The sequence below is a fragment of the Muscardinus avellanarius genome, assembly GCF_963383645.1.
Source record: "Muscardinus avellanarius genome assembly, chromosome: 6".
Taxonomy (NCBI): Eukaryota; Metazoa; Chordata; class Mammalia; order Rodentia; family Gliridae; genus Muscardinus; species Muscardinus avellanarius.
Window position 1 is genome coordinate 12,638,100 of NC_137791.1, and position 17,162 is coordinate 12,655,261.

Genomic DNA, 17,162 nt, shown 5'->3' on the forward strand with positions numbered 1-17,162 from the left:
CCAAATTAAAAGCAAGAACACTTCTGTTCCTGTAATCCCTCAGTAAACAAATAGACCACGATTCCCGACATTTGACATTTGGCCACAGTCCTCGGTTGGGATTTGCACAAAGCATTCTGCAGACCGATGCGGTGGGGAAGAAATGAAACGATAACAAAAAGCCCCTCACATCTTGGGGCCTAGGACTTAACATCAGCCATCGCTTAAGGGGTATTTAATAACTGCCGTGCGCCGTGCGAGACGTGTTGGCTAGCATCTCGCTTATTCTTAGAAGTGGACGGAGCTCAGAGGTGAAGGACTTTGCCCTGGATCAACATCTCAGGCGAAGGAGCCGGACTGGAATCCGGGTCTGGCAGACTCCAAACCCCAAGCGGGCTCTGCCGTCACATTAAGCGTCCCCTCCAGCCCGAGGCAAGAGATTGTACGCGCTGAATAGATGATAATGAGCCACAGACATGTCTCAACTGCCAGGTCCCAGACAGGCTGGGGGGGGGGGAGCATCTGAAACGTTCAGATTTTTTTTCAAAAAAAATTTTCTTTAAATAGGTACAACATTTACAGGTTTCAAAAATCAAACAATGTACAGAGGTTCAGAGTGAAAAGCAGCCCGTTCCCATCTTGTCCTCGATCGGCTCTCTAAAAGGATAACCACGATTTTGGATATTTAAGTTATCCTTCAGCGCCCTTCTATGCAAATATAAGCACATAGGAATATATATATATATATATATATATATATATATATATATATAATTTCTTGTTTTTCATGAAAGGTAACGCACTCTCTGTGCTGTTCTGCACTGATTTTTGAGGGGAATTTTTCCCCATTTGCCCTTTTTTTGGGGGGGCAGGTCTGGGGATGGAACCCAGGGGCCTTCGGCCTCCGAGCTATACCCCCTGCCCTATTTTTTATTCTTTATTTTGAAACAGGGTCTTACTAAATTGCAAAGGGCCTCGCTAAGTACCAGAGGCTGTCCTCGAACCGCAATCCTCCTGTCTCAGCCTCCCGGATGCTGAGATTACAAGCGTGTACCACCACGCCCGGCTTGCCATTTTATTTAACCAAAAGACTTGTCAGTCTTTCCACACCAACCCACAGAGACCTTCCTCTTCTTTTATACGGCAGTATGGCATAACTAAGCTTTCCACTGTATTGACACACTGTAACCTATATGACCAGTTCCATATTGGTGAACGATTGAACTGTTTCTGATCTTTTGCCACTAAAGATAATGCTTCCCATTCTACAGTGACTTTGAACATACGCCATTTCACACGTGCACCAGTATATCTATCTGATAAGCTACCATAAGTAGAGGACCATAAGAACGCATGTGTGAGCAAGTGAGATGGGTATGGGCAGCTTGTCCCCATAGGAGAGGCACCACCGGGTGTTTTCAGGAGCAGTCTGTTTCCCCAGGCGCCTGATGGGGTGGGTGCGGCCATCCCAGAGTCATTCCATCCCAAGGCTTAGCAAAATGCTATCTCCGGGCAGCTTTTATTTTCCTTTCTCTTATTACGAGGAAGGCTCAGATCTTTTTGTATGTGTAAAGAACTTTCAAGTTTCCTTTGAGGGAACTCTATCTTCACAGGCTTTGACCATCTTTTCTTCTATTGCTATTATTTTACCCATTTTACACATAAGAACATTGAGGCTCAAAGGATATGAAAGTCTGTCGGAGGACACGAAGTCCTGAACTAGTGGGGCCAGAATCTGAACCCAGGTCTGTCTCCTCCGGATCCCTGAGTGTTTAATCACCAACATATACTATCCCATATTATTTTTAAAAAGAAACTTAAGCCAGGCAAGGTGGTGCAGCACTTTAGGAGGCTGAGAGAGGAGGATTGCAGGTTTGAGGGTAACCTCTGCAACTTAGTGAGATGCTGTTTCAAAATAAAATAGGCTGGAGATGTAGTTCAGAAATGTCCCTGGGTTCCATTAGAAAGAAGAAAGAGAGCCGGGCGTGGTGGCGCACGCTTGTAATCCCCATGCTTGGGAGATGGAGACAGGAGGATCGTGCAGGTTCGAAGCCAGCCACACCGGCTTAAGAGACCCTGTTTCCAAATAAAAAAGTATAAAAATATGTTTGGGAATGTAGCCAGGAGGAAGAAGGGTTTCCAGGAACCCCAGTACCACCAAAAAAAAAAATCAAAGGTATAGTTGGGCTTCATCAAATTCATATATATATTACTAGGGATTGAACCCAGGGCATTCCACCTCTGAGCCACAACCCCAAGCCCTTTTTTGTTTGTTTGTTTTTTGCAGTACTGGGGATAAAACCCAGGGGCATTCTACCTCCAAGCTATACCCCCACCCTATTTTTTATTCTTTATTTTGAAACAGGGTATCAACGAATTGGGAAGGGCCTCGCCAAGTGGCTGAGGTTGTCCGCAAACCACTATCCTGTCTTAGCCTCCCAAATGCTGGGATTACATTACAAGCGTGCACCATCATACCCGGCTTATTTTTTTGTTTGGAAACGGTTCTCCCTCGGTTTCTGAGAGCTTTGCTTAAGTTGCTGAGGCTGGTATCGAAACTATGACCCTTCTGTCTCAGCCTCCCAAGTACTAAAACTACAGGCCTGTGCCACCATGCCCGGCTTATAAGATAAATTTTAAAGCAATGATGGAAAAACTGAAGGAAGTTTGTAAGCCTGATTGACAAGGCGTAAGTTCAATTAAGCAGCCCACATTGGTTTGGGTGTTTTCGGAAGAGTATTCAAGGAATCGTGTGTGGACCTTGCTTGTAACAGGCATGTGTTCTAATTAGGAGAAGCCTGGAACCCATATGCAAAGTGTGGAAAAATCAGAAACAAATGCCTTAACTTTGCTAAGAAACACTAAAACAAGCTTGCCAAAGCTATCCACTCATTATTTTCTTTTTGTTTTTTGAGGGTTTTTTTTTTTTTTTTTTTTTTTTTTTTTTGCCGTACTGGGGATGGAGCCCAGGGATATTCTACCTCTGAGCTATACCCCCAGCCCTATTTTTCATTTTTTATTTTGAAACAGAGTCTCATTGAGTTGCAAAGAGCCCCACTAAGTAGCTGAGGCTGTCCTTGAACCGCGGTCCTCCAGTCTCAGCTTTCAGAATGCCGGGATCACAAGCATGCACCACCACGCCCGGCTCTCCACTTGTTATTTGTACATTATTTTAATATTCTTATTAAATATTTCCTTCACAGGTAGGAAAAGAGAGTTAGCTGGGGGTAAGGGGGATAGCACATACCTGTAACCCCCATACTTGGGAGGCTGACAGGGGAGGATCCCAGGTTCAAGACCAGCCTCAACAGTTTAGCAAAATCCTCAGCATTTTATCACAATCTTGTTTCAACATCAAAAGAGATGAGGGTGTAGCTTGGAGTTAGAATGGCCCTTGGGTACCAAAAAGATAGAATGCCCTGAGTGAAAAAAGAAAAAACAGAGTTAATAAAGGTTGAGTGGACATTGATTTCCGTTTGGGGATTCATGTGGCTTCAGGAAAGCTGATTTCATCCCAGGGATAGAGCCCAGGGGATTTTCTATATCAATCAGCGCTTTCCGTCCTCCTAGTCAAAATGATAAGCTCGGAGGGGAGCACTGTAGGCTCAGCTCCCACTGGGACTTCACTTAGAACATTAGGGTAAAAGTGTTTCCTCTTCCTCTGGAAAGTATGAAATAAAGTCTTTTTGTTGTTGTTGTTACTACGAGGAAAACCACAGGGAAATAAAATGTTTTCAATTAAAGGGAAACTTAGCCCGAGTCCAGATGATTTTGTTACCTCTGGATTAACCTCCCATGAAGCCCAGACTACTTACGGACAATTCAGTGACATGAGCCAGTAATGGTCCTCTTCGTTCAAGGACATTCTGTGACTTAAAATCAAGAACTCGCCAGGCGTGGTGGCGCACGCTTGTAATCCCAGCATTCAGGAGGCGGAGACCAGAGGTTCACGGTTTGCAGACAGCCTCAGCTACTTAGCGAGGCCCTTTGCAACTCAGAGAGACCCTGATTCAAAAATGAAAAATCTAAAAAATAGGGTTGGGGGTCTAGCCCGGAGGTACAATGCCCCTGGGTTCCATCCAGTACTTCCAAATAATAAAATAAAATAAAATTCAAAAACTGATATGGGCCAGGCATGGTGGCACACAATTTTAATCCCAGCGACTCAGAAAGCTGAAACAGGAGGAGTGCAAGTATGAGGCCAACCTGGGCAACTCAGCATGATGAGAACCAATCACATAATAAAAACTTTAAAGAGGGTGGGAATGAGCCGGGCGTGGTGATGCACACTGTAATCGCACACTGTAATCTCAGCATTTGGGAGGCTGAGACAGGAAGATCGTCATCCATGGACAGCCTCAGCTACTTAGTGAGGCCCTTTGCAACTCAGTGAGACCTAGTTTCGAAATAAAGAATAAAAACTAGAGCCGGGTGCAGTGATGTACACTTGTAATCCCAGCATTCAGGAGGCTGAGACAGGCGGATCATGGTTCGCAGACAGCCTCAGCTACTTGGTAAGGCCCATTGCATCTCAGTGAGACCCTGTTTCAAAATAAAGGATACAAATTAGGGCTGAGGGTGTAGCTCGGAGGTAGAGTGCCCCTGGTTCCAGCTCCAGGACTGCAAAAGAAAAAGGGTGGAAATGTACCTCACTAGTAGAAAAGTCCTGGGTTTTGAACTACAAAAAAAGGAAGAATCGATATGGAAAGTTTCCTGGCTCGTGGGACCAAAGCCTTGGCCCACAGAGTGGCGGTATCAGGAGATGGTAGAATCTTTAAGAGGAGTGGCCTATACAGAGGTCATTACAACAGGGTGTGCTCTTAGAAGGTACTTCTCATGAGACCCTTCAGTTCTTGAGGGGGAGTTGTTATAAAAGAGACACACCGGGCTCGAATCACTCTCTGCTCCTGGTTTGACAGGTGACACCTGCTCACTCCTACACACTCTCACTCCTACACACGTTCCGCCACCACTATCTGCACCGGGAGGTGATGCGCCAAGGTGCAACCCTCCCCATCAAGTCTGCACTAGGACATTTGGGCTTCAGCCTCCAAAACTGTGAGCTAAAGAAACTTTCTTCTTCATAAGTTGCCTGTATTCAGGTATTTCCCTATAGTGGCGAAAGCTGATTAGTACACTTCTCAGTAACCCTACCTACAAATCCCATCCCACAGGGTGTTAGGGCTTCAGCATGTGAATTTGGAGAGAAACATGCGGACCATAGCACCAATGTTAGCTCATTACTGATGCTGTTAGTCTCCTGAGACAGGGCAGCTTAACCAACAGAATCCATCTCTCACCATCCTGAAGGCTGGTAGTCCAAGACCAAGCTGTCAGCAGGTCTGGTTTCTCCTGAGGCCTCTCTTCTGGGCTTGCTGATAGCCACCCAATGTCTCAGGGTATCACCCTTATGACTTTGTTTAATATAAATTACCTCCTTAAAGACTATAGCTTTGTGGGTGGAGGAGTGTGGAGGATTGAATCCAGGGCCTCACACCTGCTAGGTGTTATGGTTGAGACCTGGAGTATCCCCTAAATGCTCATGTGTTAGAGTTTAATCCCCATTGCAGCAATACCCAGAGATGGAGCATTTAGCAGCTTCTAGGGGCTTCTAGAAAATGATGGATCATCCATTTGTTGGAGTCGCCATTGGAATGCATTAAAGAAAGGAGGGACCTAGCAGAGAAAGTGGGTCACGGGGGGCATATCTAAGAGCAGTGTATCATGTTCCCAGCTCGCGCTCACTCGCGCTCTCTCTCTCTCTCTCTCTCTCTCTCTCTCTCTCTCCCCTGACTGCCATGAGCTGAACAGCTCTCCTCAACCATAGCCCTTCCTCTATGATCTTCTGCCTCCTCTCAGGCCCAGAACAATGGAACTGACCAGTCCTAGACTGGAACCTCTGCAACTGGGAGGCAAAATAGATCCTCTTCTAAATCATTTATGCCAGGCATCTTGGACACACTGACAACAGGCAAGCTTGTACTTTGAGCCGCACTCGCAGCCCAAGCCTATCATAAATCCAGCCACATGAGCGACTAGAGCTCCAGTGTGTGGGTCTGGGGAGACACCACCGGGCCCATCACAGGGACACGTCAGCACCAAGAGCAGCCGTGTTTACAGCCTCACGCAGTTCTGTGTGCTCTTCCGCTTAACCTGCTTCTTTTTTTTAACATTTTTTAACTTTGTGTGTGTGTGTATGTGTGTGTGTGTGTGGTCTTAGGGATAGAACCCAGAAGTATTCTACCTCCAAGCTGCACCCCCAGCCCTATTTTTTATTCTTTATTTTGAAACAGGGTCTCACTGACTTGCAAAGGGCCTAAGTAGCTGAGGCTGGCCTTGAACCAGGATCCTCCTGTCTCAGCCTCCCAAATGCTGGGATTACAAGCCTGTGCCACCACGCCCGGCCCACCTGCTTCTTTCAACACATCTGTGCGGACCGCACCGTCGGCAGTGGCAGGAATCAGGCTTGTTTACAGGCTCAGGAGAGAGGCTGGCTCTTTTTCCTGAGCGCATCCACAGAGGAGGCATTTGTGCCAGTCTGTGTGTGGTACAAAGCTCCGAGGCCTCGTAACGGAGATGATGTGTTCCCACTGCAGAAAAATGACAGAATAAGAAGACGAAGCCAACTTGTCACTTAATGCAAAGCCTGATTGTGCAGCACCAACGGCCTCACACTGGGATTGATTACAAACAAGAGGCCACTTCCCTGGGGGCTGCCTCCCGCCTTATTATAAATAAACACCATTCACTTTAGCATCTGTGTCACCGCGGAGGACAGATTATACCTCGGTGCCCGAGGTCTCCGGTAAACATCTCAGGGACCGTGATTACCCTGCTCCACCTACAAGTGGCGTTTCACCGCATGTGACACAATTTCGTCAATAAAATAAGGCTGTGGCGCAGCACACAGAGACAGAAGGCGAACACAGAATTTGACTGGTATCGGGAATTTATTTCCATGAAGGGGTCGCCTTCAAATGGTGGTGGGGCCGGGCGTGGTGGCGCATGCTGGTAATCCCAGCATTTGGGAGGCTGAGACAAGAGGGTCACAGTTCATGGACAGCCTCAGCTATTTAGTGAAACCCTTTGCAACTCAGTGAGACCCTGTTTCAAAATAAAGAATTTTAAAAAAGGGCTGGGGGTATAGCTCAGAGGTAGAATGGCCCTGAGTTCCATCCCCAGCATAATAATAATAATAATAATAATAATTATTATTATTATTATTATTATTATTATTATACTTTATTATTATTATTATTATTATTATTATTATTATAGCCGGGCGTGGTGGCACACGCTTGTAATCCCAGCATGCTTGTAATCCTAGCATTCCAGAGGCTGAGACCTGAGAATCGCGGTTCGCCAATACCCTCAGCTACTTAGTGAGGCCCTCTGCAACTTAGTGAGACCCTGTTTCAAAATAAAGAATAAAAAATAGGGCTGGGAGTGCAGCTCAGAGGTAGAACCCTGTATCGCAAAGAAAAAAATGGTGGTAGGGTTTTGTTAGACACCACCTAGGATGCCAGGCACCGTGGTGCATGCCTATAATTCCAGCTACTCCGGGGGTCTGAAGCAGGAGGATTGTAAGTTCGAGGCTAGTCTGGGCAACATAGTGAGTGCCTGTCTCTCAAAACATTTGAGGATGGCCGGAAGCCCCTTAGTGGCTGTCAAGCATATCTGATCACTCCTTGGCAGTGAAGCCTAGGGGAATCACTGGGTGCTCGGGATGATTTCCTGGAAAATCAGAGTTCCGTTTGCAAGATGAAAATAAATCTGTTAAATTTTCGGTTATCTCCTCGCCCTTGCCTGGACTGTTCCAGATCTGTCATCCTATGCTTTTTCAGATAAGTAAGTTATTTGAACCAAGGAAATCTCAACTGACTGACTGGTTTCTATGTGTTTCCTGACGTCTTGCTTCAGCGCAAGGATAATTTGATCTGCTTACAGAAAATGCCTTTTTTTTTTTTTCATTTCCTTATCTATGCGCTCATTTTCTATCGACCTCTCCATCTCTTCTCCCGATTTTCCTGTCACCTTTTGCCCCAGACTCCAGGAAATCCCATCCCCGGACATAGCGTTTTTTTGGACGTAACACGAGCGCCCTCTGCTGTTCGAAATGGTGAACAACAAGGAAGAAAAAAGCGCAGTTCTCCCATCTCAGGGCAAAAACGCTGCAAGTATTGTTAAAATGAATAATTTATTAAACCACAATTGTTTATTGACTGTTCTTTCGTGATTTGCTTTTCAGTTATTAAGCACACTCGCGCAGGGCCTGGGTGTGCGCCCTCGGCCGCCAACTCCTGGCTCGCCGCATTTTCCATCTTCTTTGTGAGGTCGGGGTCAACTACAGTTGTTCCGGGATGACTTTATCAATTCTCCGTGGATAGCGTCTAAATGAAAAAAAAATAATAATAATGCCCGCTGCCGCCTCTCGGCTCTTAAGAAGGAAGAGGTTGTTTGTGTAATGTTCTGTCAGAGCTGACAGAAAGGATCTGGCGAAATCCAGAGAAAGATGGTTTGACGGCCTTTTATCATGTCTTTCTCCTATCTCCTCTCTCTCTCTCTTCTCTCTTTTTTCTTCTCTTCTCTTCTCTTCTCTTCTCTTCTCTTCTCTCTCTCTCTCTCTCTCTCTCTCTCTCCCATCAAGGAACATCTGACAGCCCGCCTAGACAGAAATGGAGGGGCGCCTAGCCCCTTGCCATTCATAAGAAAATGAGCAGGGCCTGCCTTGTGTGCTCTTTGACCTTGACCTTGAGAAGTGTCAAGATCAAATGCTCCCCTAGGGGAGGGGGAAGAGCATTTTCTGACTCCAGATTGGAAGAGACACATCAGTCCCTAACCACAGTAAACCCAGGGGCAGTCTACCTCTAGGCTACACCCCCAGCCCTTTTTTATTATTATTATTATTATTATTATTTACTTTAAAAGGTCCTCACTAAGTAGCTGCTGCGAACCTGCCATCCTCCTGTCTTTTTTTTTTTTTTTTTTTTTTGTGGTGGTGGTGGTGGTACTGTGGGTGGAACCCAGAGGCTTTCTACCTCTGGGCTATACTCCCAGACCTTTCTTATATTTTATTTGGAAACAGGGTCTCACTAAATTGCTGGACGCCTCACTGAGTAGCTGAGGCTGGCTTCGAACCCGTGTGATCCTCCTGTCTCAGCCTCCCAAGCGCAGGGATTACAAGCCGCGCGCCACCACGCCCGGCTGTCCTCCTGTCTTTAAAACCCAAAATTCTAAATGAAATTAAAATCAGCCGGGCATGGTGGCGCACACTTGTAATCCCAGGACTTGGGAGGCTGAGACAAGAGAATTGTAAGATTGAAGCCAGCCTCAGCTACTTAGTGAGGGCCTGTTTCAAAATAAAAAATAAAAATTGAAAACTGGGCGTGGTGGCGTGAGCTTTTAATCCCAGCATTTGGGAGGCTGAGACAGGAGGACCTTTGCAATTCAGTGAGACCCTGTTCCAAAATAAAGAATACAAAATAGGGCCGAGGGTGTAACTCGGAGGTAGAATGTCCTGGGTTATACCTGCAAAAAATTAAATAAATAAATAAAAATTGAGCTAGGGGTATAACTTGGAGGTAGAATGCCTCTGGGTTCAATCCCTAGTACCAAAAATAATTTCAATTGATACTAATTGATACTGAAACTATACACAAGCACTAGAAAGTCAGTCTCTCTCTCTCTCTCTCTCTCTCTCTCTCTCTCTCTCTCTCTCTGTTTCTCACAAAAAGGTAAAAATAATTCACTGGTGATTTATATTTGAATGCAAAGAAACCTATAATCAGATGTTACCAAGTATAACTAACAGTAAGATTAGACATGTCAATTTAAGCAGATAATGTTGGCACATACCTGTAATCCTATTACTTGGGAGGCTGAGACAGAGGATCACAGGTTTGAAACCAGCCTCAGCAATTTAATAAGGCTGTCAGCAATTTACCAAGATCCTGTTCCCTAATAAAAATAAAAATGGGGTTGAGAATGTAGCTCAGAATAATAGCCCTGGGTTCAATCCCTAGTACAAAATAAAAATTAGAAACCAAATAAAATAGACAAAATAAAACTCACACTTGATATTTTCTCCAACAGTGCTGACACTTGTAGGCTTCACATCTGAAAGGTACAAGAAAGACCACGGTGAGTGTCAGGTCTCGGAGGGACTTGACCAATGAGTCTACAACCCAAAGCTTTTGGGAAGTGTGTCTTTAGGAGACTGCCCATTTTATTGTCAAAGAGCTCTGCATCTGAAGTGAACCTGGCCTCCTGATGTGGGGCCCAGGTGCGGCTTCGCCAGCCGTGTGATTTAAACATATTACACGCTCAACTTCACGTCCTGTTTGTAAATTTAAAATGACGTTTCTTCCTTTACAAAATGAACTGTGAGCGAATCGTGAGCTATTTCCACCCCCTCGTTTCCAAGGATAGTCCCACCAATAAGCTTCCTAAATTCTACCTGCCTTCGTTTTTTTATTCGGTAAACACTTACTGAATCCTTACTGTGTCCCGGATGCTATGCTAGTCTCTAATGCCTTAAATATGAAAAACAGAGTTCTCCCCCTTTAGGAAAAAGACACATGAATTAATAATGCAGATGCTGTGGTTTGGAAAGTGTCCCCCAAAGGCCTCTGTGTTAGAGGCTTAGTCTCCAGCTCATGGCGTTATTGGGAAGAAATGGGACAGTTCAGAGGTGGAGCCTAGAGGGAGGAAGTTAAGTCTTTGGGGGCGTGCCCTCGAAGAGGATATTAGAACCCGCCCATCCACTCTCTGCTCCCCGGTGGCCAGCTGCTCCTGCTGGCACTGTGCTGCCACGGGCCCAAAGCAACCAGCCAATTCACCTCAGACTGAAGCCTTCCAAACTGTGACAAGTGTTTCCTCCCAGCATGTATGTTCTCCTTAGAAGCTGGTTTATCCCAGATATGTATTAACAGTAACAGAAAGCTGACTATCACGGTGTGTCATAAAATCGTCTCTCTTTCTTTCTTCATTGTTGGTACTAACGTAGCTGGTGTGCTATGTGGCTTGGTGGCATACATATATTTCACTTTAGAGAGGGGATTTTTTTTTTTTTTTTTGGTACTGGGGGGTGGAACCCAGAGGTTTTTCTACCTCCGGGCTATACTCCCAGACCTATTTTTATACTTTGTTTGGAAACAGGGTCTCACTAAGTTGCTGAGAGCCTCACTAAGTAGCTGAGGCTGGCTTCGAACCTGTGATTCTTCTGTCTCAGCCTCCCGAGTGCTGCCACCACGCCCGGCTTAGGGAGAGGATATTTAGGAAGAAGCAGGGAAATTTTTCTTTCGAAACAAAGTCATATAGTACATCATTTCATTTCGGATAGCACAATATACTAAAAGCTCAGAGGTAGGATGTTCCTGGGTTCAATTCCCAGTACCACAAAAAAATAGATTTTGATTTCTTCATAGCAATACAAGGAAAAAGAGGAGGAAGAAAGAGGAAAGTGGAGAGGTAGAGAGGGGAGAATGAATGAGCCCCAGCAGGAAGAAACTCAAATGTACCTTTTTTATTTTAAGTTCTGGGGATGGAACCCAGGGGCATTCTACCTCCGAGCTACATCCCCAGCCCTATTTTTTATTCTTTACTTTGAAACAGGGTCTCATTAACTTGCAAAGGGCCTCACTAAGTAGCTGAGGCTGTCCACAAACTGCGATCCTCCTGTCTCAGCCTCCCAAATGCTGGGATTAAAAGTGTGTGCCACCACGCCCAGCTTTACATTTTATTTTTTATTTTGAAAATGTGTCTTGTTGCATTGCTAAGCCTGGCGCTGGAACTGAAATCCTCTTCTCTAAAGCCTCCTAAGTACTGGGATTATAGGCTTGTGTCACCACACCTGGCTCAAATATACGTTCATTCATTTGTTTTGTGATACTGGGGATTGAGCCCAGGGGCCCTCTAGCACTGAGCTGCACTCCCAGTCCTTTTTAATTTTTATTTTGAAACAGGTTTTCACTAAGCTGCAGAGGCTGGCCTCAAACTTGCAATTCTTTTGTCTCTGCCTCCCAAATCCTGGTTTTACAGCCACATGCCACCATGTCCAGCTCCTTCCCTAATGTATCTGCCCACCCTGAGCACAATGTACAGAGAACCCCAGCATCATAAACCCAAGCACTTACTAGTATCAGAGAAATGGAGGACTCTTACACAGGCAAGGGCTTTGAAGTTTTTCAAGCACTGATGCTAAATTCAAGAAGTTGCTTTTCTACCCTCCCCAGCCACAGACACACCTCCTTCCTCTGGTCCTTAAGGTAATCTCAGGAGAATCATGAATGCTGGGAAAGGCGTCAGATGCTGTGAGGTCAAGGAAAATGGTTGCCGAATGTTAGCAAAGATATCTACAAACAAACCATACCGGGCCACCTTTCCAAAAATACATTTCGCCATATGGCAGCAGCAGAATTTTTGATGAGCTGAAAAGAGTGAGGTCAGGCGCTGTCTGACAGTAGCCTGAGCCCTCTTCCCCGCCCTCTGCAGGGATCTATTAAGGAAACAGGAAATGGAAAGAGAAGCGCAATGCACGATGGATGTCAGTGACCATCACTTGTTACGAAGCCCTTATGGGAAGGCCCCGGGTACAGACACAAAGTAAATACATCAGTATCACCTGCATTCCAGGTTTCTCTCGCGCGGCCCTTTTTGTGAACTTGCGGAGACTCGGTGATGTTGTAAGGGAGAGTCTAGACAGAGTATGATATGATCTTGTCACTGTAGCAATATAACAAAACACAAAAAAAAGATTTGTGGCTTTCGTCTACAAGGGCTGATGGATGAGGGTGTTAGGTTCTTGTTGGCAGAGAGAAAAAGAAGCCCCCAAGTCCGCCCTCCCTCGCCTTGGTGTCTGTCTATCGCATTTTTATGGGTGGTTTTGTTCTAATTTGGGATGTCAGTGAGACTCGGACCCTCCACAGGCCAGTAGTGAGGGTAGGAGAAGCCGCACGCGGCCTTGCTGATGATAAAACATGCTGATCGCGGAGCGCCAGGGGGAATATTTGGAAACAGAACACAGACTTCCGAACAAGCGATAAGAACGCCTGATGCTTGCATGGCGTCTTTTTTTTTTTCTTTTTTTTTTTTTTTTCTGGAAGCTTCTTCAAGCATTTTACAAACTTGGATAAAGGGTCCCTCACCAGTCGTTGGAATGCAATTGCATCTAGGGTGGAATAAAAGCAGCTGCTCCATCAGAAAGCGAATATGCTTTCGGGAAGAAAGATTACGTTGTAAGTGTGAAAGTCTCTAATTTTCCCCTTCTGCTGGGCTCTTCTGAGCGAAGCTGAGGATGGGCTGGTGGACGAGGAGCTCAGAGCCTCCATTCCTGGGAAGCAAGTCGGGCAGGTGGCGTCTGTCCACAGCCCTCGCGCTCCCTGCTGACGCGGTCAAAATAAAATATAAAGGGCTGGGGATGGAACTCAGTGAGTGGGCAGCAAGAGCAGAGTACTGGGTTCAATAAGGACTATAACAAAAGTAAACGCCGGGCATAGTGGCGCACGCTTGTAATCCCAGAGCTTGCGAGGCTGAGACAGGAGGATCGCACAGGTTCGAAGCCAGCCTCAGCTACTTAGTGAGGCTCTCAGCAACTTAGTGACACCCTGTTTCCAAAATAATAATAATAATAATAATACCCTTGCAGAACAATAAAGAAAGATCAACCTCCCAATAAAAAAATAGGCATATTATAAAAGAACTTCAGATGATCAACAATAAACCAGTTATTCAACAAAACATGTAGCATGAGCACATTTGTTTAAAATATCGCACCTATTTTATTGTTGTTATTGTTGTTGTTTTCTTGTGGTACTGGGGATTGAATTCAGGGGCTTTCTAATTCTTTTTTCAATAATGGGGCTGGAACCCAGGGGCATTCTACCTCTGAGCTATACCCCCAGCTCTATTATTCTTTATTTTGAAACATGGTCTCACTGAGTTGCGAAAGGCCTCACTAAGTAGCTGAGGCTGTCCTCAAACCGCAGTTCTCCTGTCTCAGCCTCCTAAATGCTGGGATTACAAGCGTGTGCCACCATGCCCGGTTTGGGGGGACTTTCTAATTCTGAGCTACATCCCCAGCCCAATTCTACTTTATTATTTTGAAATAAAATCTCGCTAAGTTCCTGTGGGCCCCAAAATAGCTGAAGCTGGTCTCAAACCTGTGATACTCCTGTCCCAATACTGGGAATACAAGCACGTACCACCACATCAGGCTCACTTTGAATATTTTAATATTTCAGGCTCACTTTGAATGTTTTAATATGCACTCATAGATGGGAGTAAGAGCCAAGCGTGGTGGCGCACGTTTGTAATCCCAGCATTTGGGAGGCTGAGAGAGGAGGATCGCGGTTCACGGACATCCTCAGCTACTTAGTGAGGTCCTCCGCAATTCAGGGAGGCCCTGTTTCAAATTAAAGAATAAAAAACAGGGTTGGGGGTGTAGTCAAGAGGTAGGATACACTTGGGTTTCATCCCCAGTGCCAGAGAGAGAAAGAGAAAGAGAGAGAGAGAGAGAGAAAGTTACACAAAAATGAATAAAAAGAATTTCCTAGCCCAGCATTGTCATGCACTTTTAATCCCAGTACTTGAAAGACTGAGTCAGGAAGATGGTATCAGCTACTTAGTGAGTCCCTCTGCAACTCAGTGAGACCCTGTTTCAAAATAAAGGATAAAAGAGTAGGGCTGGGTGTAGTTCAGAGGTAGAATACTGCTGGGTTCCATCCCCAGTACCACACACACGCAAAAATAATAATAATAATAATAATAATAATAATAATAATAATAATAATAGTAATTTTCTTTCTCTCAGCAGTATCCATCAAGTCAGCACGTGTAAAAATTACAACCTGGAAACTGCCAATCTTCTGATTAAATATTTTGCATCAATTTTGCTAATTCTACTGGTAAAATATAGCAAAGTACCTCCTCCTCCCCCCCAAAAAAATACAAGTTCATCCATAACGTGTCCATTCAACAGTACATTTTTTGAATGTACATAATGTGCTGGGTTCAATCTCTAGTGCCTATGCACGCACACATTCACACACACACACGCACACACACGCACACACACACTAAAAAGTATAATATCAAATGTAACCACTTTTTAATCTCTTAAGTGCTATGTTTAATATTTTTTGAAAATCACTGACTTGACCTAATATTAGTAGTACATTAATATGCAGGTTTATTTGCCTAATTTTGTCCTGATGACCATAATTATATCAAAACCTCACTAAGATCCACTCCCTTATCAGTCTTTCTAATAATTCTCAGCCAAAAAAAGGCAGTTTTATCCTTCTTTCAACTAAGATTTAGAGTCCAAGAACTACAGTGAATTCTCACCTGACAAAGAGTTTATTGCATTTTTCTGAATATACTGCAGGACGTTTATTAGTAGACGGTGAGGTATTTATAACCAGTAATTAAAACTAAGCTGTTCCCTGGTAATAAATGCAGAGGCAGGGAGGCAGTACTATTACTTTTTACTGTTTATTTGCCATTCCTCTAATGCGGTATAAAAACTCCTTTACTAATATGCTAAGATATTTATCTTAAGGCTGGTATGAAATAAAAGTTTGGTTTCTTGGAGGTTTCTTGTTTGTTTGGCGGTGCTGTGGATGGAAGCCAGGGGCATTCTACCTCTGAGATACACCCCCAGCCCTATTTTTCATTCTTTATTTTGAAACGGGATCTCACTGAGTTGCAAAGGGCCTTATTAAGAAGCTGAGGCTATCCGCGAACCGCGATCCTCCTGTCTCAGCCTCCCAAATGCTGGGATTACAGGCGTGTGCCACCACGCCCAGCTTGTTTTGCTTTGTTTTGTTTTGTTTTTTGTGAATGGTTGGTCAGGTCCCTCCCTTCCCCCACGGGACCCCGCAGCAGGACAGGAGGCGCAACTCCAGACTCCAGAAGCAGAGATGTCGCAAGACTCCAGACATTGCAAGGCAGACTCCAGGTGCCACACGACTCCAGACGTCATGAGAGAATCTGCAGTCCCACGCTGCTAGCTCCACTCCAAGACCCCCGCCATAAACATTCATACTTCCTCTCTGACCGTGTGACTCTGATGACCAACTCTGCTGACCGCGTGACTCTGCTGCTCGGTCATCAGTCCCTTCCCCCAAGTAGCAGATCTCACCCGAAGGTGCCAGTTGATTAAAGAGGCCTTTAATACCCTGGCTGGTGTTTACCTCCTTTGCCGCCTCCCAACTCAACTTCAACGCTACATCAAAGACTCAGAGAAAACACCCAAAGTCACTACAAAAAGATCCAGGTCAAACAGTGCAGACCCAGAATTTTGTGTCCTGCTAGTAGAAAGAAATGTCAATTGATTTTAAAAGCAAGAAGGTGGCCAGGCATGGTGGTACACGCTTGTAATCCCAGCATCTGGGAGGCTGAGGCAGGGGGATCATGGTTTGCAGCCAGCCTCAGCTACTTAGTGAGGCCTGAGAAAGAAAGAAAGAAAGAAAGAAAGAAAGAAAGAAAGAAAGAAAGAAAGAAAGAAAGAAAGAAAGAAAGAAAGAAAGAAAGAAAGAAAGAAAGAGAAAGAAAGAAAAGAAGGTAAATTTGCCACTGAAGGAAACTTTAATTTTATTTTTCGGTACAAAGGATGAAACCCAGGGGTCATCTACCTCTAAGCTACACCCCCAGCCCTATTTGTTTTATTCTTTTATTTTGAAACAGGGTCTCACTAAGTTGTAAAGGGCCTCATTAAGTAGCTGAGGCTGACCTCAAACCGCGATCCTTCTGTCTCAGCCTCCCAAATGCTGGGATTGCAAGCATGTGCCACCATGCCCAGCCTGAAGGAACCTTTAAACATAGTCATACCCATGAACCTGATCCCTAGATCCCTAGTGTGGGAATTGTAAACAAGTTTTGTAGCTTAAGGGCATCTCTGATATAAAAATCATGATGGCATTTTGTGTGTGTGTGTGTGTGTGTGTGTGTGTGTGTGTGTGTGTGTGTGTGTGTGTACTGGGGATGGAACCCAGGGGAATTCTACCTCTGAGGTACACCCCTAGCCCTATTTTTTATTCTTTATTTTGAAACAAGGTCTCACTGAGTTGCAAAGGGCTTCACTAATTAGCTGAGGCTATCCTCCAACCGTGATCCTCCTGTCTCAGCCTCCCAAATACTGGGATTACAATCATGCACCACCATGCCCAGATCCTATTCTATTT